Here is a 23,480-nt window from a genome sequence, read left to right on the forward strand (position 1 = left end):
TCAGTATACCTATGCAACATTATGCGTCTCCACACCGCAATACCTCCATCATTAGAACTAGCATGTTCAGAAATGCTGGCGTGAAGTGGTAACACTTAATCCACATAGGATCAGTGTCACACGTATTGGCCGGCCGGTGGGGCTGAGCGGTTCCAGGCGCTTCAGTCTGGAACCACGCAAACACTACGGTCGCAGGTTCGAATCCTGCCTCGGGCATGGATGTGTGTGATGTCCTTAGGTTAGTTAGGTTTAAGTAGTTCTAAGTTCTAGGGGACTGATGACCTCAGATGTTAAGTTCAAAAAATGGTTCAAATGGCTCTGAGCACTATGGGACTTAACTGCTGTAGTCATCAGTCCCCTAGAACTTAGAACTACTTAAACCTAACTAACCTAAGGACATCACACACATCCATGCCCGAGGCAGGATTCGAACCTGCAACCGTAGCGGTCACGCGGTTCCAAACTGAAGCGCCTAGAGCCGCTCGGCCTCTCCGGCCGGCAGATGTTAAGTCCCATAGTGCTCAGAGCCACTAGAACCATTTGATGCACGTATTATGGTTTTGGGAGGCATAGTGTTGCATTAGACTATTGACCTCCAAATATCTGAGTACAGCTACACTCTCCGGTCATCGTTATTGTAACAGTATAATCCTTTCCTGTGTGGAGCTTTTCAGGGATGAACTCGGGCCTTTGTTTTTACCGATGAGAAAGCGCGACTGCATCGAACAGCGGAAGTTAAAGAGCTCTTGGAACAAGGTGGTATTCGGCGAATAGATTGTCCTGACCGTTTCCCTAACTTAAGTCCCATCGAGCAGGTGTGGGATGCTTTGGCACTATTGCGGCACTATGTCCTGAACCAACAACTATCCAATAATTACTTGCTATGCTGATGGAGGAATGGAGCGGTGAACCACAAGAGCTCCTTACCAATCTTGCGGCCAGCGTTGGACCACGTAGCAGAGTATGCTTTGATATTCGTGGTGCCATTGAATGAAAGTATCATTTCTATTCGTCCCATTGCGTAATTCCTTCAGTTACCTTCTGCACTATACTGTAGCAGAATGCATTTTCACTCTTCAGCGGACTGTGTGCTGATATGAAATTTTGTGACACACGACAAATGTGTCCCAGACCGGGACCCGAACTCGGAACCTTTGTTTTTCGCAGGCAAGTGCTCTACCAATGCAACTGTTGAAGCGCTATTGACGACCCATTCTCAGAGCTGTACTTACGCCAGAACCACATATTCTACCTTCCAAACATCACAGGAGCTCTTTTGAAAATCTTGCTAGAGTAGCACTCCTGTAAGGAAGGATGTTTCGAAAATATGGCTTAGCCACCGCCTGGGGGGGCCGGGACACAATTTTAATCAGCCGTGAAGTTTCACATTAGCGCGAATTCCGCTGCAGAGTGAATATTTCATCCTGGAAACATCCACCGCCTGTGGCTAAGCCACATCCCTGCAATACCTTTTCTTTCAGGAGTGCTAGTCCTGCAGGCTTCTCAGGAGAGCTTCTGTGAATTTAGGAAGGTAGGTGATGAGGTACTGGCGGATGTATAGTGGTGGGGAAGGGCCGTGAGGCATGCCTGGGTACCTCAGCTGGCAGTCTGCTTTCCGCAGTCGTGAGGTTCGGATGTCTGTTTACATCCTTGCGGAGCTTCGTCCACACGTGGTTGCTTACCTCGTGTTAGCCTTCGCCAGTGTTTGCACATTCATTATATGAATACGTGATATGTGTTCCTCCTGACATGTCTGACAGAACAGACACCATGCATTTGTACAACTGATACCCCAGGTGGGCATTGGATCCAACTTCTTCGACGTGAATGCACAAGTACGTCCGACATCCTGCGGGAATCTGAGTATCGAGCGTGGAGGAAGTGGATAGGGACTGCGGACAGGTGGCGCTCGATGGAAGTGTGGCTCGGCAGTGAGGAATGCCGAAATAGTCCGCGAAATTTCGATAACCAGTGTGTCGCGGGTGGCGCAGTTGTTAACGCAACTGCCTTGTAAGCAGGAGATCCTGGGTTCGAATCACGGTCGGACATACGCTTTTCGCTCGTCGCTGCTTATCCGTGTAATGTCCCGATGCAGCTGATATCACTAATCCTTTTCCTTTCCTTTCTCCCCCCTCCTCCTTCAATATAATCATACGGCTTATCCGTACCGACAATCTACCATGAAGATAAGCTTTGATGACGAATTTGCCAGAGCGAAGGCATTTGAACGATTTGTACCTGAAGAGATTAAAACTGAATCTCGAGATACACTATGTGAGCAAAAGTACCCAGACACCCCCCAAAAAAATACGATTTTCTTATAAGGTGCATTGTGCTGCCACCTACTGCCAGGTGCTCCATATCAGCGACCTCAGTAGTCATTAGACATCGAGAGAGAGCAGAATGGGGCGCTCCGCGGAACTCACTCACTTCGAACGTGCTCAGGTGACTGTGTCATATGTCTGTACGCGAGATTTCCACACTCTTAAACAACCCTAGGTCCACTGTTTCCGATGTGATAATGAATGGAAACGTGAAGAGACACGTACAGCACAAAAGCGTACAGGACGACCTCGTCTGTTGACTGAGAGAGACCGCCTACTGTTGAAGAGGGTCGTAATGTGTAACAGGCAGACTTCTATCCAGACCATCACATAGGAATTCCAAACTGCATCAGGATCCACTGCCAGTACTATGACAGTTAGGCGGGAGGTGGGAAAACTTGGATTTGATGGTCGAGCGGCTGCTCATAAGCCACACATCACGCCAGTAAATTCCAAACGACGCCTCGTTTGGTGCAAGGAGCGCAAACATTGGACGATTGAGCAGCGGAAAAACGTTGTGTGGAGTGAATCACGGTACACAATGTGCCGATCCGATGGCAGCTTGTGGGTATGGCGCCTGCCCAATGAACGTCACCTGCCAGTGTGTGTAGTGCCAACAGTAAAATTCGGGGGCGGTGGTGTGACGGTGTGGTCGTGTTTTTCATGGAGGGGGTTTGCACCCCTTGTTGGTTTGCGTGGCACTATCACAGCACAGGCCTACATTGATGTTTTAAGCACCTTCTTGCTCCCCACTGTTGAAGATCAATTCGACGATGGCGACTGCATTTTTCAACACGATCGAGCACCTCTTCATAATGCACGGCCTGTTTCGCAGTGGTTACACGACAATATCATCCCTGTAATGGACTGGACTGCACAGATTCCTGACCTGAATCCTATAGAACACCTTTAGGATGTTTTGGAAAGCAGACTCAGTGCCAGTCCTCACCGACCGACATCGATACTTCTCCTCAGTGCAGCACTCCGTGAAGAATTGGGTGCCATTCCCCAAGAAACCTTCCAGCACCTGACTGAACGTATGCCTGCAATAGTGGAAGCTGCCAACAAGGCTAAGTAGGGACCAACACAATATTGAATTGCAGCATTACCGACGGAGGGCGCCACGAACTTTTAAGTCATTTTCAGCCAGGCGACCAGATACTTTTGATTACATAGTGCATGATTGGCATGGAATTCTCTATCAAAAGCAGTGTGGTCTACGTCGTACTGATCAGTAACACGGTGTGTGACGGATCGTGTATGACCACAAAGATGGACTCCGATTTAAACATTCTGGCGGCCATGTCTGATCAATGGCTATCATGTGGGGCTTGGATTAAGAACTGTCCGAGTATTCGAGCTACCATTTGAAGTTGAGGCTGACATCGTGGTTTGCACGCTACAGCTCTGTGGTCAGGTACTCAGCCACATAGCAGGAAAATGTGCATCTTTTACCACGTACCTGGTACTTAATGGTGTGCGACATATACGGATCGAGTTATCAAAACGTGTGCCGTCTTATCTCACAACTGGAGGCTGCAGAGCGATAGTGATATTTGATGAGCAGCCAAAAAATTGCTCAGGTTGTGGTCAGGAATGCCACGTTCGCTCAGCATGTACAAGTAGAGGCAAATGAAGGTGTTGCGACGTATGTCTCTCTCACATATGCAAATGTGAACAGTGACCTCACCCAACAGCTGGATAGTCGACCCCTCCCCCCCCCCCCCCCCATCCCACTGAGCAGCACCAATCTATACCAACAACACAGATCAGAAGAGAAAATGGTCATCGACAGTCGGATATTGCAAACGGCTGCCCCCGCCTCAGACTGCAAAGGTGAGACGACACACGGTCACATTCGGATACAGAAGCGCACACACCTAAGCAACGATCCCCGAAACGTCAGAAGAAACGACGCCTCACCCCGTCAGACGACTGCATCTACATCTACATTCATACTCCGCAAGCCACCCAACGGTGTGTGGCGGAGGGCACTTTACGTGCCACTGTCATTACCTCCCTTTCCTGTTCCAGTCGCGTATGGTTCGCGGGAAGAACGACTGTCTGAAAGCCTCCGTGCGCGCTCTAATCTCTCTAATTTTACATTCGTGATCTCCTCGGGAGATATAAGTAAGGGGAAGCAATATACTCGATACCTCATCCAGAAACGCACCCTCTCGAAACCTGGCGAGCAAGCTACACCGCGATGCAGAGCGCCTCTCTTGCAGAGTCTGCCACTTGAGTTTATTAAACATCTCCGTAACGCTATCACGGTTACCAAATAACTCTGTGACGAAACGCGCCGCTCTTCTTTGGATCTTCTCTATCTCCTCCGTCAACCCGATCTGGTACGGATCCCACACTGATGAGCAATACTCAAGTATAGGTCGAACGAGTGTTTTGTAAGCCACCTCCTTTGTTGCTGGACTACATTTTCTAAGCACTCTCCCAATGAATCTCAACCTGGTACCCGCCTTACCAACAATTAATTTTATATGATCATTCCACTTCAAATCGTTCCGCACGCATACTCCCAGATATTTTACAGAAGTAACTGCTACCAGTGTTTGTTCCGCTATCATATAATCATACAATAAAGGATACTTCTTTCTATGTATTCGCAATACATTACATTTGTCTATGTTAAGGGACAGTTGCCACTCCCTGCACCAAGTGCCTATCCGCTGCAGATCTTCCTGCATTTCGCTACAATTTTCTAATGCTGCAACTTCTCTGTATACTACAGCATCATCCACGAAAAGCCGCATGGAACTTCCGACACTATCTACTAGGTCATTTATATATATTGTGAAAAGCAATGGTCCCATAACACTTCCCTGTGGCACGCCAGAGGTTACCTTAACGTCTGTAGACGTCTCTCCATTGATAACAACATGCTGCGTTCTGTTTGCTAAAAAATCTTCAATCCAGCCACACAGCTGGTCTGATATTCCGTAGGCTCTTACTTTGTTTATCAGGCGACAGTGCGGAACTGTATCGAACGCCTTCCGGAAGTCAAGAAAAATAGCATCTACCTGGGAGCCTGTATCTAATATTTTCTGGGTCTCATGAACAAATAACGCGAGTTGGGTCTCACACGATCGCTGTTTCCGGAATCCATGTTGATTCCTACAAAGTAGATTCTGGGTTTCCAAAAACGACATGATACTCGAGCAAAAAACATGTTCTAAAATTCTACAACAGATCGACGTCAGAGATATAGGTCTATAGTTTTGCGCATCTGCTCGACGACCCTTCTTGAAGACTGGGACTACCTGTGCTCTTTTCCAATCATTTGGAACCCTCCGTTCCTCTAGAGACTTGCGGTACACGGCTGTTAGAAGGGGGGCAAGTTCTTTCGCGTACTCTGTGTAGAATCGAATTGGTATCCCGTCAGGTCCAGTGGACTTTCCTCTGTTGAGTGATTCCAGTTGCTTTTCTATTCCTTGGACACTTATTTCGATGTCAGCCATTTTTTCGTTTGTGCGAGGATTTAGAGAAGGAACTGCAGTGCGGTCTTCCTCTGTGAAACAGCTTTGGAAAAAGGTGTTTAGTATTTCAGCTTTACGTGTGTCATCTTCTGTTTCAATGCCATCATCATCCCGGAGTGTCTGGATATGCTGTTTCGAGCCACTTACTGATTTAACGTAAGACCAGAACTTCCTAGGATTTTCTGTCAAGTCTGTACATAGAATTTTACTTTCGAGTTCACTGAACGCTTCTCGCATAGCCCTCCTTACGCTAACTTTGACATCGCTTAGCTTCTGTTTGTCTGAGAGGTTTTGGCTGCATTTAAACTTGGAGTGAAGCTGTCTTTGCTTTCGCAGTAGTTTCCTAACTTTGCTGTTGTACCACGGTGGGTTTTTCCCGTCCCTCACAGTTTTACTCGGCACGTACCTGTCTAAAACGCATTTTACGATTGCCTTGAACTTTTTCCATAAACACTCAACATTGTCAGTGTCGGAACAGAAATTTTCGTTTTGATCTGTTAGGTGGTCTGAAATCTGCCTTCTATTACTCTTGCTAAACAGATAAACCTTCCTCCCTTTTTTATATTCCTATTAACTTCCATATTCAGGGATGCTACAACGGCCTTATGATCACTGATTCCCTGTTCTGCACTTACAGAGTCGAGAAGTTCGGGTCTGTTTGTTATCAGTAGGTCCAAGATGTTATCTCCACGAGTCGGTTCTCTGTTTAATTGCTCGAGGTAATTTTCGGATAGTGCACTCAGTATAATGTCACTCGATGCTCTGTCTCTACCACCCGTCCTAAACATCTGAGTGTCCCAGTCTATATCTGGTAAATTGAAATCTCCACCTAAGAATATAACATTCTGAGGAAATTTATGCGAAATGTATTCCAAATTTTCTCTCAGTTGTTCTGCCACTAACGCTGCTGAGTCGGGAGGACGGTAAAAGGAGCCAATTATTAACCCAGCTCGGTTGTTGAGTGTAACCTCCACCCATAATAATTCACAGGAACTATCCACTTCTACTTCACTACAGGATAAACTACTACTAACAGCGACAAACACTCCACCACCGGTTGCATGCAATCTATCCTTCCTAAACACCGTCTGTACCTCTGTAAAAATTTCGGCAGAATTTATCTCTGGCTTAAGCCAGCTCTCTGTACCTATAACGATTTCAGCTTCGGTGCTTTCTATCAGCGCTTGAAGTTCCGGTACTTTACCAACGCAGCTTCGACAGTTTACAATTACAATACCGATTGCTGCTTGGTCCCCGCATGTCCTGACTTTGCTCCGCACCCTTTGAGGCTGTTGCCCTTTCTGTACTTGCCCGAGGCCATCTAACCTAATAAACCGCCCAGTCCACGCCACACAACCCCTGCTACCCGTGTAGCCGCTTGCTGCGTGTAGTGGACTCCTGACCTATCCAGCGGAACCCGAAACCCCACCACCCTATGGCGCAAGTCGAGGAATCTGCAGCCCACATGGTCGCAGAACCGTCTCAGCCTCTGATTCAGACCCTCCACTCGGCTCTGTACCAAAGGTCCGCAGTCAGTCCTGTCGACGATGCTACAGATGGTGAGCTCTGCTTTCATCCCGCTAGCGAGACTGGCAGTCTTCACCAAATCAGATAGCCGTCGGAAGCCAGAGAGGATTTCCTCCGATCCATAGCGACACACATCATTGGTGCCGACATGAGCGACCACCTGCAGATGGGTGCACCCTGTACCCTTCATGGCATCCGGAAGGACCCTTTCCACATCTGGAATGACTCCCCCCGGTATGCACACGAAGTGCACATTGGTTTTCTTCCCCTCTCTTGCTGCCATTTCTCTAAGGGGCCCCATTACGCGCCTGACGTTGGAGCTCCCAACTACCAGTAAGCCCACCCTCTGCGACCGCCCGGATCTTGCAGACTGAGGGGCAACCTCTGGAACAGGACAAGCAGCCATGTCAGGCCGAAGATCAGTATCAGCCTGAGACAGAACCTGAAACCGGTTCGTCAGACAAACTGGAGAGGCCTTCCTTTCAGCCCTCCGGAATGACTGCTTAATATGTACGCAGGGCGACGATCAACAAACGACCGACGAAGACAGTCGTCTTCAGAGGGTACCGTCTAGACAGCAGCATACGTAGAAAGAGCGACGTGAAAAGCTCGACAACGCAGAACTGTCAGCAGTCCGCTGCCAATCCAAGGTAGTAGAAGACGCGACACAGAGACGGGGCTGGAAAAACCCAGCAGACGGCAAACTTATCCCTATTAAACTGGGCTGATGATTGTGAAGGAGACCCACTGACGGTCTCAACATGCGAAACGACTGAGGCGGCGCCCGTCTGAAGTTAGAAATATAACCAATGACGGCGGACAGAACGGTGCAACGTAACGTGTCAGTACAACAACAGACGGCGTAAGCTTCGACGGCAGCTACATTTGCGACGGAACGAAGACAAGGATATTGGTTTTTGTCTATTACTGTCAATAGCATACGGTCGCAGATTAAGAGGTTTTTACTCAAAGATTTGCTAAAAGCGGTGGATATCAACTCCTCCTACAAGAAGTATACGTCGATGAATTTCCTGTCATGTTCGGGTACGAATTCTACGTATCACATGCCTCCGAAACCGGCAGCGGCATATCAATACTGCTCAAAGAAGGCATCACGGCAGAGATTTAACTGTACCTACCGTCCGCGCGGTAATTAGCAATGACAGTACTTGATGTACGACTCATCAACACCTAAGCGCCGTCCGGTGCAGACAGGAGATGAGAGCGTTCCCGCTAATTCGAAGAGGAAGTTGCAGCGCTCTTCGATGGTCGACGCGACTTTTTAAGCCTAGGCGGCGATTTCAAGTGTGTACCTGCACCGCAAGATCAATTCTCTCGGTATACCCCTTGATCAGAACTATGAATGTTGGTGCAGAATATACATCTGGGTGACACCTGAGAGCCTGTTTGGCCTCCGTTCTGGATACGCCCATATAACTAGTCATTCTGCTAGTCGTCTCGACCGAATATTACACGCAAACTTAATACTGACGTCCTCGAAGCGGAACTGTGGCCTACAGCCTACACTGTCCATACGGCACTAATACGTGGGTGAGTCAAATGAAAACCTTAAATTTGTAGTAACAAATCGAAATTTCCCACCGTTATCCTGTAAGTTGGTAAGCGTGCCACAAACAGCGTGCAGAATGGCCTGTAGGTGGCAGCATAGTGCAGATACACACATAACGTCGCAGTATCAGTATAAAGATGGCCGCCCCCCTTGTGACTTGCACCAGGGAAGAACAGCGTTCTTTATTCGGTTTTTGCGCAGTGAAGGTTCAATACGGACACGCATGTTTGTCACAGCAGCAAGTCTACGAATGGAATAGGAAGTTCGCAAATGGTGTGACTTCAGTGGAAGATGCTCCTCGTCCAGGTCAGGCACAACGTATTGTGACTCCACAGAACGTTGTAGCAGTTGAAGCCATAGTGAAGGAAAACCGCCGAGTGACACTGAATGACATTGCAGCATGTTTACAGCTTAGTCAGGGTCAGCACACTACATTGTGCATGATGTGCTCCAGTTTCACAAAGTGTCTACAAGATGGATGCCACGGCAGCTCACTCCTGAAATGAGAGAACGACGTGTTGATGCTTGTGAAGAACTTCTTCGGCTCTTTGAACGAGAAGGTGATGGCTTCCTTGCAAGAATCGTTACTGGGGACGAAACCTGGGTTAACTTGCACCAACCGGAAACGAAAGGAGCGAGCAAGGAATGGCGCCATTCCTCATCACCAAGTGATTTCCATATGTTTGGACCACTCAAAGACGCAGTAGGAGGAAAGAAGTTCCGATCTGATGAAGAGGTACGCCATGCGGTGCATGAGTGGTTGCGCGGACTACCAAAAGAAATTTTTTCTAAAGGAATTTATGCACTTTGTAAGCGCTGGAGGACTTGCATTGAGCGTGGGGGAGATTATGTTGAAACGTGATACAGCTTTGTACCACTTCTGCACAATAAATAATATTTAAAAAAATACTTAAGGCTTTCTTTTGACTCACCCTCGTATATACAATCTCCCTCCGGCTGCGCAGGTGTGGCGTAGGAGCGGTTCTTGGAAAATGAACATCGTCCATCTGAGAACTCATCTTGTCGAGACGCCATTGATGCTGTTTGAAGATCTATTGAACGACGCCTTCGGTTGTACGCCACGACCCTACGTTGGTGGATGGATTGCGCCAAACCGACGCTACGCCGTGCAGTGATGACATATGGCCGTGATCAGGCAGTGTGGCGACGTCAGATAATGGACTTATATTTCATGGTGCTGCGGCAATGCGCCGAACAACTGCCTTCTCCGAGGCGGCAAGAGGCGGTACAACGAGCAAAGGCCACAATTACACTCCTGGAAATGGAAAAAAGAACACATTGACACCGGTGTGTCAGACCCACCATACTTGCTCCGGACACTGCGAGAGGGCTGTTCAAGCAATGATCACACGCACGGCACAGCGGACACACCAGGAACCGCGGTGTTGGCCGTCGAATGGCGCTAGCTGCGCAGCATTTGTGCACCGCCGCCGTCAGTGTCAGCCAGTTTGCCGTGGCATATGGAGCTCCATCGCAGTCTTTAACACTGGTAGCATGCCGCGACAGCGTGGACGTGAACCGTATGTGCAGTTGACGGACTTTGAGCGAGGGCGTATAGTGGGCATGCGGGAGGCCGGGTGGACGTACCGTCGAATTGCTCAACACGTGGGGCGTGAGGTCTCCACAGTACATCGATGTTCTCGCCAGTGGTCGGCGGAAGGTGCACGTGCCCGTCGACCTGGGACCGGACCGCAGCGACGCACGGATGCACGCCAAGACCGTAGGATCCTACGCAGTGCCGTAGGGGACCGCACCGCCACTTCCCAGCAAATTAGGGACACTGTTGCTCCTGGGGTATCGGCGAGGACCATTCGCAACCGTCTCCATGAAGCTGGGCTACGGTCCCGCACACCGTTAGGCCGTCTTCCGCTCACGCCCCAACATCGTGCAGCCCGCCTCCAGTGGTGTCGCGACAGGCGTGAATGGAGGGACGAATGGAGACGTGTCGTCTTCAGCGATGAGAGTCGCTTCTGCCTTGGTGCCAATGATGGTCGTATGCGTGTTTGGCGCCGTGCAGGTGAGCGCCACAATCAGGACTGCACACGACCGAGGCACACAGGGCCAACACCCGGCATCATGGTGTGGGGAGCGATCTCCTACACTGGCCGTACACCACTGGTGATCGTCGAGGGGACACTGAATAGTGCACGGTACATCCAAACCGTCACCGAACCCATCGTTCTACCATTCCTAGACCGGCAAGGGAACTTGCTGTTCCAACAGGACAATGCACGTCCGCATGTATCCCGTGCCACCCAACGTGCTCTAGAAGGTGTAAGTCAACTACCCTGGCCAGCAAGATCTCCGGATCTGTCCCCCATTGAGCATGTTTGGGACTGGATGAAGCGTCGTCTCACGCGGTCTGCACGTCCAGCACGAACGCTGGTCCAACTGAGGCGCCAGGTGGAAATGGCATGGCAAGCCGTTCCACAGGACTACATCCAGCATCTCTACGATCGTCTCCATGGGAGAATAGCAGCCTGCATTGCTGCGAAAGGTGGATATACACTGTACTAGTGCCGACATTGTGCATGCTCTGTTGCCTGTGTCTATGTGCCTGTGGTTCTGTCAGTGTGATCATGTGATGTATCTGACCCCAGGAATGTGTCAATAAAGTTTCCCCTTCCTGGGACAATGAATTCACGGTGTTCTTATTTCGATTTCCAGGAGTGTATATCCATCATGTGACGCCATCTCGAAGGTACGGTGGTCAGGGCACAGACACTAGACTGTGGTTGCAGGAGAACTCCAGTCGGTGTATCGCATCATCAACGAAAGCAAAAGACGACAGAGAGCCCTGGTACATGTGGACACGGATGATGCAGACGCCTAACATAGCGACAAGAAATAGGCAATGCCTTTGTAGAACATTGCACTCAACTTTACATTGCAATGGATACTGATATAGCGTCCATTACCAAAGTTATACATACGCCATAGAGTCAGCGTGTCCGTCGGCAATGAGGTGAGCTGGTTTATTTTAACTAATTGGATATAAATTACTAATATTATTAGAATTAAATTACAATTTTATTCATCCGACGATTTTTTTTTGGTAGAAAATTGAAGCTACAAACGACAGTGCAGTGAGAGCGAGCTTTAAATTCGGGAACTTCTGCCGTTGTCCATTGGGCCATTTCTGAAAGAATGCCTCGACATTGCCAAAGAATCAATATGTCCTCTAAATAAGCTATAACTTAATGCAATTTGTCTCCCTCGTTATACAATTGCACACCGTATAAAAGATCTTAGTGCAGTTACTAAATGGCGACTAACGTTGGGACGGCAATAATTAATTGCATATTTTCTGTGGCTTGAAAGTACCGACGTTATTGATACCTCATAACTGGCTATTTTCATCCGAGAGCTGACATCGATCTGAATACCAAGGAAGAACTTGGAGCTTTAATCTCCTTGAGAGATTTATATGCTAGCGAAGATATGTTTCGTGATGTTGAACAAGCTCTTGATAATTTGAATCTGCCCCGGAATAAGCTGGTTTCCGTCGGCACTGAATGTTCAAATGTGAGTGAATTCCTAAGGGACCGAATTGCTGAGGTCATCGGTCCCTAGACTTATACACAACTTAAACTAACTTATGCTAAGAACAACACACACACCCATGCCCGAGGGAGGACTCGAACCTCCGGTGGGAGGGGCCGCACAATCCGTGACATGGCGCCTCAAATCGCGTGGCCATTCCACGCGGCTCCGTCGCCATTGATGGCGCCACAAATATGGCCGGCTTTAATGTGGGATTTGTAAAAACTAAGTTGAACCCATGGCAGAAATTTCACTTAGTGCACTGTGTGATTCGTCAGATGCCAGTACTGTGTAGTTTGACATGGTTATGAGTATTGTTGTCAGGACAGTAATTTCATAGGACATGCACGACTGAATCATTGTTCCGAGAGTTAATGGATTCACTGGAATCTATGATTCCAATGAGATACACTATTTTTGTCAGCTAAGATGGCGAGGTAGGGATGAAACTCTTGAATGTTTCCTCCTTTTCTAGAGCAGGTAATTCTATTTACAGATACAAAAGTGAGAGGATTGTCAACCTAGATTTTTTTGCTGACATAACGAATCTTTAGAATATCCTTAGTGCTTCTTTGCAAGAGAAGGTCAATCACATTGTAGCTCTGTTTTCTAGAATTCGCCCAATGCAAATGACAATCGATATAGGAAGAATTCAACTCCAGAACGATAATTTCACGCTATTTCCGAATGCAGTGAATTCTCAGCTGGTATTAATAATGACGATCTTGGATCATCCGTTCAGACTCTCGATAATTTAGATGTAGCATTCGCCTAAAGATTTGAGTATTTGAGGTCTCTTGAGACGGTTTTTGATGTCTTCGTGTAACCCTGTTCCGTTGAATTCAAAATAGTGTCCGCAGAGGTGCAATTAGAAATAACAGGTCTCTAATGTGACCATTTCGTTAAGGAGGGGTTTAGAATGGCGAATAACATCATTCAGTTTTATTCTTACCTTCCACAGGGTAGATTTCCTCATTAGATGCGAAAGCAGAAGCTGTACTCTGCGTGTTTAGTTCTATATGTTTATGTAAACAACTTTTCTCAGACTTAAAGCTCTGCAAATCAAAATATCCATCACAAAGTATAACACACTATTTATTACAGACAGTCTCTCGGTTACAGCAAATCATGGGAAATCTGCAAGGGGCGTTCAAAAAGTAATGCAACACTTTTCTTCTGTAAACAGGTTGGTTTCATTCAGGATTCCAGTACACCATGTTATTCCTCACGCTTTTGGTTTCGAAACACTATTTTCCAACATAATCTCGGTTCAATGCGAAGGCCTTACGCCAACTTACTGGGAGGATGTGTATGCCCGCATCGTACCACTTTGCTGGTTGACGTCGGAGCCACTGTCTTGCTGCATCAATAAATCCACGTAATGCTTCCCAAGGAGTGCATCCTTCGTTGGGCCAAACAGATGGATGTTTGAAGTTGCGACATCAAGCTCCAATGAAATTTTGTGAGGTCTCTCTTCGGGGCGCAGACATGTTTGAAGCCTAGCGTCGCCGGCCTTTGTGGCCCAGCGGTTCTAGGCGCTTCAGTCTGAAACCGCGCGACCGCTACGGTCGCAGGTTCGAATCCTGCCTCGGGCATGGATGTGTGAGATGTCCTTAGGTTAGTTAGGTTTAAGTAGTTCAAATTCTAGGGGACGGATGACTTCAGATGTTAAGTCCAATAGTGTTCAGAGCCGTTTGAACCATTTAAGCCTAGCGTTGTCATGGAGAAGCAAAAGTTCGTTGTCATTTTTGTGGCGACGAACACGCAGAAGACACTGCTTCAATTTCCTGAGGGTAGCACAATACACTTCCGAGTTGACCAACATGAGGGAGGACATTAAACAAAAAGCCTTTTCAGAGTCCTAGAAGATTGCTGACATGATTTTACCAGCTGAGGGTCCTGGTGTGGTGCGCCGCCACTCCATGAATTGCCGTTTTTTTCCGGTTATATGTGATGAACCCATGTCTCATCACCTGTGAAGATGTTCGTCACAAAATGTTCACGATCAGCCTCGTAACGCGAAAGAAATTCCCCACAGATTATCCTCCTAACCCTTTATGGTCTTCTGTTTGGCGGCGAGGAACCCTGTGCCCACTCACCTTTGATTACCCTAATTGTTGGATGGGTGTGTCAGCACTACCAGCAGAGACGTCCAGTTGTACAGCGAGGTGTTTGATTCTGATCCGTCCATCACGTTCCAACACTGCAGGAGTCACATCTGTATGTAGCCTGCTGGTACGTGGGAGAGCGGACAGGATTGTGTGACCTCGCTGCGATGATGAAAGGCGCCTCACCGAACGACTCACAGTGCTTTTCTTCAGTGCCAGGTCTCCGTAGATGTGCTGAAACTGCCAATGAAAGTCTGAAATGTTCTGTTGAAACTCAGTGACAGCTCTCTGCTTGCAATGCACCTACGTTGCAGACACTGTTTCGAAGGCTCCGTATTGCGCCGCCACCTAGCAAACTTCATGAAACTATAGGGGGTGAAGCGGAAATATTCCGCGGTGTCCCACAACAAATTCCGCATTTTTTCAGTCGAAGCCGGCCGAGAAAAAAAGTGTTGTGTTACTTATTGAGCGTCCTTCGTACATCATTATACGTTTATGAGAAATAATGATGCCTGCATTTTTGTGTGTAATGTAAGTACACTGTAAATAATACAACAGTATTATATTTACCTTGCCGTCACTGAATCCCTGTCACGTCCAGGCACACACTACTCGCAATGCCTAACCAATTAAGCTGGGCGCGCTCTCCCTCCCTTTCTCTTTCTCTCTCTCTCTCTCTCTCTCTCTCTCTCTCTCTCCCCGTATCTCTACACTGTGACGTATGCTTGATGGTAATTTGCCTGCCTTTACATCAGACCTGCCTGGCTCCATTGGGCTAGTACAAACGGGCGCCCAGCTGACACCTCTGCTGTATGTAGAAGAAAGACAGAGAAAATTGAGGATTTGATAGATGATTAATAGTTTTGCTTTAGTAATGGTAAGCGGATCAGAGAGGCAGATCTGAAATTGCATTTGATAGTGGAGGCAAGGAAAAAACCAGATACTTTCATGAGACTAGCGATGAACTTCCGAACAAACTTGGAGACCACGTAGTAGTTAAAGTGCAGGGATTCCGTTACGTTGGAAGTGAAATAACTTATGATAGACGAAACAAAGAAGATACAGAAGGCAGGTGAAGAGAGCATTCCTCGAAAAATTACTATTGGCACATAGGCCTTAACTTGAGGAAGAAGCATTTGAGAATATATGTGTGGAGTAAAGCATTGTATGGAAGCGATGAATTATGGACTGTGGGAAACGAGCAGAGGACCGAGGCATTTGAAATGTCATCTTAGTCATATTCTGAAGAAAAAGTGCATTGTTAAGATATAAACTGGAGTGATTCTCCGCAGAAATGTTGAGGAAACAAATATGTGGTAAACATTCTCTAGAAGTTGGGACAACTTCTGCAGTAAAAGAGGGAGCCACTCATGAAATAAAAAGGAAAAAGAAACTTTTGGAGGAGATCTGGGTCGTAACATATACAATATGTAAGTGAGGACGTCGGATGAAAATGCTACTCTGAAATGAAAAGGCTGGTATATGTGAAGAATTCGTGGCGGCCCCGTATCAAACCAGTCAAAAGAATGGGTGAAACAAAACGTCCTGCTTCTGGCGCACTTAGTCTACGATTTGTGGCTGTTTAGAATGAAGAAATTTTGTGAAATTGTCATACTAAAAGCGTCATGATTAGAACGGAACAAAGGCTAAACTTTTTATAATTTGCTCTGCATGAGCGGTGTCTTTGCGGGGTGAGTTCTCCCTCGCTGGATTCCTTTGTTCTCAGAGCGCGGCCCGTAAGCAACAGGCCGTTTCGCGTAGTGTCTTTGTCTGAGAAATGACAAGGGTTACTTCCATAGCGAAGCTGACAGTAGCAGCAGCTGGCCTCGCTTCTGCCCTTAGGCACTGCCGCGACGTGCCGTGTCGAATACCAAAGCAAAGAATTCATCGACGTCATCTCCTAGAGTGTGCTTTCTCTCTCTCTCTCTCTCTCTCTGCTTCTCTGTCTCTGTCTCTGACTCTCTCTTTCTCTCTCTCTTCCTGCCGTAATAATTCAACGTGTACACCGTCAACGAATGTCAAAGACCGCTTGCTGCTCTTCTTCCGTGTTAGGAATGAAAACGAGGTCCGACGTCTGGCAATTCATAACGTCACAAGCAGCCCAGTATAGTTACAGACAAAGCACAAAGTTACGTTCATCGTCTTGTTGTTTTGCAATGGATCATGATGACATGAAAGTGTTATAGATAATATTAACAGAGAAACTCATGCTGTACAACTCCAAGACAGAAAGAGCTGCATCTAAAATCACAATAATTCTCCTGCAAGTTGTACCGACTGGTTTATTTCATAGGTTTTCAGGTATCATATGGGAGATTAAAAGATACACTTTCTTTCGGCGACAGAATTCCGTCACATACTTCGGTTTCTCGATGGGAGCCATTCGGGCAGTGTCGGGCGCCATACTCGCCGCCGGGCGCAGCGGTTCCTACAGCCACCAACGCAGCACGAAGTCGCTGCCAATGAGATGCAAGCATCCTCTCTCCGGAGCTCCACTGACGGGAGAAATTAAGTTCGAACACTCACCCACTGACCCAGTTTTTATGTATTTCAAGTTGAATAACATTTACAGACTTTCATAGCGGCTGGGGCTCGACATCATCTGAACAGACAGTGTATTGAAGAGTGAAGGACTTACAAATATTTTGTATTTGTGTATATTTCTGCATTAAAATCCACTGTTAGCAACTGACGTTGCGACTATCGCAACAGAGTTATTTATTATTTTTACTATTTATTATGTTAGATGTAGAATAAATTAATAGCCCGCATCTCGTGGTCGTGCGGTAGCGTTCTCGCTTCCCACGCTCGGGTTCCCGGGTTCGATTCCCGGCGGGGTCAGGGATTTTCTCTGCCTCGTGATGGCTGGGTGTTGTGTGATGTCCTTAGGTTGGTTACATTTAAGTAGTTCTAAGTTCTAGGGGACTGATGACCATAGATGTTTCGTCCCATAGTGCTCAGAGCCCAGCCAATAAATTAATATCTCAGTTTTTTGTTCACGATGAGCATCTGTTTTTCGCTTCTGTACCTATTAAAGAACCGCACAGCGTGGAAAGTAAGTTATAACAATTGGTACAGCCGTTAGTTCTGCAGAATATTACCTACTGCTTCACCAGCTGAAAGAGCAGGGTATATTCAATTCCCAGTGTCTCACTACTAATCGTCATTGCCGGAGACGAATTGAAAACTAAACCTATATGGACGATCGCGACAAATTTGTAACGATTACGATACATTGCCGTATGTGTTTAACAAGAAGTATTTTCACGCTGTTGCCGAGTGTAGCAGATGCGTGACGCTTCAGAAAACAGATATAGGAAGAGGCTCTGCGCTCCGGCAATTTCGTAAACTATTTGAACAGTTGTCTCTCGTGAGTTCCGTGTAGCGTGGCCGCGTGTGTTTCAGGTATTTTTTTTAAGAGTTACTGATTTGAAAAATGTAAGTTTTCAACTTTACATAAATATTGTATGATATATGTGATATTGGTGTATTGGTTACTGAAAAATGGTTATTGTAGACATAGCTCTCACAATTTGTGAGCGAATGTCGTAAACATTAAACTTTGTCAACGTAGTCACACGCAAAAAAGCTGTTGTTTGTTTATATCATGAAAGCTGCCGCATTTCATGGAAAGAATAGGCGTGTTTCTGCTCTGTAGTTAGTGGAGAGACTGATGATAGTTGCCTGATTGACTCATCCAGTAAGACAGACGAGGAATAAGTGCCACCAAATAGGCAAGCATCAATCAGCAGTTCTGAAGATGGTAAGGTATTTGCATTTATTTCTGGGCTTTACTGCAGCATTGTGTAGTACTGTTTGTGCCTTAGTGATTTTAAAAAGACACTAAGAAGTACACGTTTTGACACTTTCAGAAGCAAATAGTGAAGATGATACCAGTGTTCCTGATGCAGACAATACATCAGTTGCTTCAGTATAACGCGCAATCACTGGGGAAAACAGTTTGGAGAAATATTAGTAATGGCAACAGTGCTCGCGACAGACAACAGTGGCTAGGCTCAATCCCTAACTCTACTTCAATCTAGAAATCTTTTGAGTATTTCAAACACTTCTTTGACACTCAACTTCACCAACGTATTACTGAACACACAAGTCCGTATTCTGTACGGAGGAACCCAGCTAAAATACGTCAGTTCTTAGTGTACAACATACTTTATTATATAGATCTACTTCATTCAGTGTTCTTTGTGTGTCAGATGTGATGAGTCGATACAGGTGGGAAGATATAAAATCCAATCTCCAATTCAATGACAACACCAAAATGCCTGATGTATGTGCAAATAAGGACACGCTCTTCGAGCTTAGGCCACTAATAAACAGTTTGCTCAAAAAATTCAACAACCAATATATTAATAGGATGCTATGTGTTGATGAGCAGATGGTGTTGTTCAAGGGAATGTCTAACTTCAAACAGTACATGCCAAAGATACCTCAAAAATGAGGGCATAAATTACATATATACTGTGGCTGGAAAGGAACTGTGTATGATTTTGAAGTGTATTGTCTGAAACATGACCTTTTGCCAGGAGTGCAAGACTTAGAGGCTAATGCCAATGTCATTTTGCACCTTTGCAAGGTCATTCCTCGACAACAGAACCACTTGTTATACTTTAACAACTGGTTTACAACAATTCCACTCCTTTCAGAGCTTGCTCGCATGAAGATCTTTTGTTTGGGGCTGTCAGAGACAACAGGCTGCCTGGATGTGTGTTGGCAACTGACAAACATTTGAAAAAAAGGGGGACAGGCGCATATGATGAACGGGAGGCAGATATTGACAGTCAGTGTGTACGTGTTGTCAAATGGTTTGATAACAAAAAAATGGTGCAAATGGCTCTGAGCACTATGGGACTCAACTGCTGTGGTTATCAGTCCCCTAGAACTTAGAACTACTTAAACCTAACTAACCTAAGACATCACACACATCCATGCCCGAGGCAGGATTCGAACCTGCGACCGTAGCAGTCCCACGGTTCCGGACTGCGCGCGGTTTGATAACAGATCTTTAGTACTTGCATCTACTTTTTCTGCTGCAGAACCACTAAGTAAGGCGAAACAGTGAGTTAGGAAGGCCAAAGCAAAACTTGAAGTTGACTGTCCATTAATTATTTACCTTTACAACAAGTTTGTGGGTGGAGTGGATCTATTCGATTCACTAAACAGAGTAAACATCAGATCAAAGAAATACTGCCTGTGGATGTTTTTTCACTTACTTGACATGGTGGTGGTAAATGCATGGCTATTGTACAGAATGGACAGTGACTCCATTGGAATCCTCAAAAACAAGCAGAGGCCACTTTGTCAGTTCAAAGATGACATTGCCGATGCCCTATGCAGAATGAACAAAGACGTAAGTGGGAGGAAGAGGGCCTTCAATTGTAGATGCGGACTATGCAAAGAAGAAGAAAGTAGGACATGCATCTAAACCAATTGCTCAACATGTTGTTCCATCAACTGTACCCCAGAAGTATAGTGCTCATTTGTGCATTGAAAAAAAAAAAAAAAAGAAAAAAGAACGGAACTGTTTTCTGGATTTTCATAAGGAATAATTACTCTACAAGTCAATGCTTTCAGCTTCTTAGATACTTTCATATAAGTAATTATTCACTAACCAATATTAAATTCTCACATATCCTTAGATGCCTAGTGAATACATATTTAACGATTCAAAATATACTTATATGATTTGACCCATTTTTTATGAATACGTTTAATGTGACCCTCAAGGAACACAGATATAGCACCTAGAATTTTTTGTCTTTATTGATTCATAATTCTGTCCCTAGAGGGCTAACTTTTATCAGTTAACTTATATCAGTTAGCCCTGCAGCGACGCATCGATTTATTCGTACATGCTCCAGCAAATATTACTGAAACTTATTCATGTGGAGTTTCGCAGAGAATTTTCATTCTGCAGCGTAGTGTATGCTGATTTGAAACTTTTTGTGGATTAAGAACTACTTGTCGGACCAGGACTCGAACTGGGGACTGAGGAAACAAGCATGACTCAGCACCTGCCCTCACAGCATCACTTTCGCAGTACTTTTACTAACATCCTAACTTCACAAAAGATGTCCTGCATATCTTGCGGAACTAGCACTCCTGGAAGAAAAATGGTTCAAATGGCTCTAAGCACTGTGGGACCTAACATCTGAGGTCGTCAGTTCCCTAAACTTAGAGCTACTTAAACTTAACTAACCTAAGGACATCACATACATCCGAGGCAGGATTCGAACCTGCGACCGCAGCAGCAGCGCGGTCCCCGACTGAAGCGCCTAGAACCGCTCGGCCACAGCCGCCCGCCCTGGAAGAAAAGAACAGTGTCACATAAGTACGTATAACATCACTAAAAACGGGTTCCGGAACTAGAAAATGGGTGTTAGAGCAAAGCCGGCTAGATTGGCCGAGCGCTTCTAGGCGCTACAGTCTGGAACCGCGCGACGTAATAAACTATGACACCAGTCCTAGGTTCAAGTCCCAGTTTGGCACACAGTTTTAATCTGCCAGGAAGTTCCATGTAGAGTCTGTTAAACAATCATTATTATACTGTTGTATATGTGGGAGTCAGTTCCATAAATATCTGTAATTCAGCTTGCAGAACATCCAGCATCAGCATTGATGACGACTCCATTTAGTAGCGCATAGTTCCTCACCTATAAATGGTTCCAAAATTGTTTTCGTACAAAGATCTAACGTCTTAATATTCCTTTCAATCCTAAAATATTGCCACTATGAATATAGTGCGGGACAATAAGTTGCGAATGTGGGCCTCACGGGAGGCGTGTCAGAGATAAGTCCCTGCAGTCGCACTATCGTCTGTGTCCTCGGTGGCTCAGATGGGTAGAGCGTCTCCCATGTAGACAGGAGATCCTGGGTTCGAGCTCCAGTTGGGGCACACATTTTCAACTGTCCCCGTTGACTTATATCAACACCTGTATGCAGCTATGGGTATTCATTTCATTGTAATTTCATTGTAACGAGCTGCATGGTCACCGATGGTATCTATTCTTTGACAGGTCCGAAAGAACAGATACCATCTTCATATATATAAAGACAATTAGAGCTTACGATGTTTTAGGCAAGACGCAGAAGCTACAAGTGCTACAATACGTAGCTGTGCGGGGAGCGTTACAAGTCCTGTACTTCATTACGGTCGCTGAGTTTGTAAGTAGGCTGTTTAGGTTTTTTATTGGTAACGCCACCTCTGTATGAAAATCACTGGCTGTGCTGTGTGCAGCCTGTGGCTGCTTTGCATTGTTGTAATACTCGCCATTGTAGTGTTAGGCAGCTGGCTGTGAACAGCGCATAGCGTTGGGCAGTTGGAGGTGAGCTGCCAGCAGTGGTGGATTTGGGGAGAGAGATGGCGGAGTTTTGAAATTTGTCATGAACTGCTATATTTATAAATGATGATATCAAGGTAAATACATTGTTTGTTCTCTATTAATATCTTTCATTTGCTAACCATCCCTATCAGTAGTTAGTGCCTTCCATAGTTTGAATCTTTTATTTAGCTGGCAGTAGTGGCGCTCGCTGTATTGCAGTAGCTTGAGCAGCGAAGATTTTTGTGAGGTAAGTGATTTGTGAAAGGTATAGTTTAATGTTAGTCAGGGCCATTCTTTTGTAGGGAATTCTGAAAGTCAGATTGCGTTGCGCTAACAAAATATTGTGTGTCAGTTTAAGCACAGTCGTATGTAAAATTGTTCAAAGGGGACGTTTCAAAAATGGTTCAAATGGCTCTGAGCACTATGGGACTCAACATCTTGGGTCATAAGTCCCCTAGAACTTAGAACTACTTAAACCTAACTAACCGAAGGACATCACACACACCCATGCCCGAGGCAGGATTCGAACCTGCGACCGTAGCAGTCCCGCGGTTCCGGACTGCAGCGCCAGAACCGCTAGACCACCGCGGCCGGCTGGACGTTTCATATGTCGACCCTTAGCCTAAGATACCTCACTGGAATCTTCTGATTTTTTTTCTTGTAGTTTGTGTAATTAGTGTAGCTATTGTTTATTGCTAGCGCGTAATCATAGAGAGAATTTCCTTTGTAGTTGTAGTTGTAGTTTTTCATTGTTGTGCAGTAAAACAGTTGTGGCATGCATGTAGATTTGCAGCAAGTATTTCGCAGCTGCGCTTGCAATTAACTAGATATTATTTTCAGTGTTATGTTAATGTGTTCTCTTATTTTTGCTCTTTAAATTGTGCTTTTCTGTGTTATCGTGAAATATTGTGACAATAATGGCGTGTGAAAAACGTAACACTAGGCTACAAAGTAAACTGAGAAATAGTAGTGACGACGAGCGTAGCTTATCAGCACCATTGTGTAATGAAGTAACAGACATTCAAAGTAGTAATTTGGTAATTGTGCATAGGGAAATGGAGCGGGCGGCAAACAATGGCGTAGGCAGTGAAACAGTTAGTGAACAGAGAAGCATTATCGATCGATCGCTCGGCAACAGCTCACCTCAGGAATCCGAAATGACAGGACACAATTTTTCAAATACTGTAGATTCAGGTTTTGCGTCCTCACCGTTTTCTCAAATAAGTCAAGACACATTTTCTGCTTGTCAAAATGTGAATGTTGCCGGTGCAAATGCACTGCCGAAAAGCATAGAGGAACAGATTCCAGACACTAATACATTATTATTGCAATTAATGCAACAAATGGAACAAAATCAGAGACAAACACAGCAAAAGCTTCAAAAGTTAGACATAATGGAACAAAATCTTCAAAAGTTAGACACAGTGGAACAAAATCTTAAAAAGTTAGACTCATTGGAGCAAACTCTTGAACAAACACGTGAGGATTTAACTACTGAGTTACATCACATTGAATCGAAATGTCAAAAAGTCTGTAATGACGTAAAAACACAAATT

Source organism: Schistocerca nitens, chromosome 6 (genome assembly GCF_023898315.1).
Source record: "Schistocerca nitens isolate TAMUIC-IGC-003100 chromosome 6, iqSchNite1.1, whole genome shotgun sequence".
In the NCBI taxonomy this organism is placed as follows: Eukaryota; Metazoa; Arthropoda; class Insecta; order Orthoptera; family Acrididae; genus Schistocerca; species Schistocerca nitens.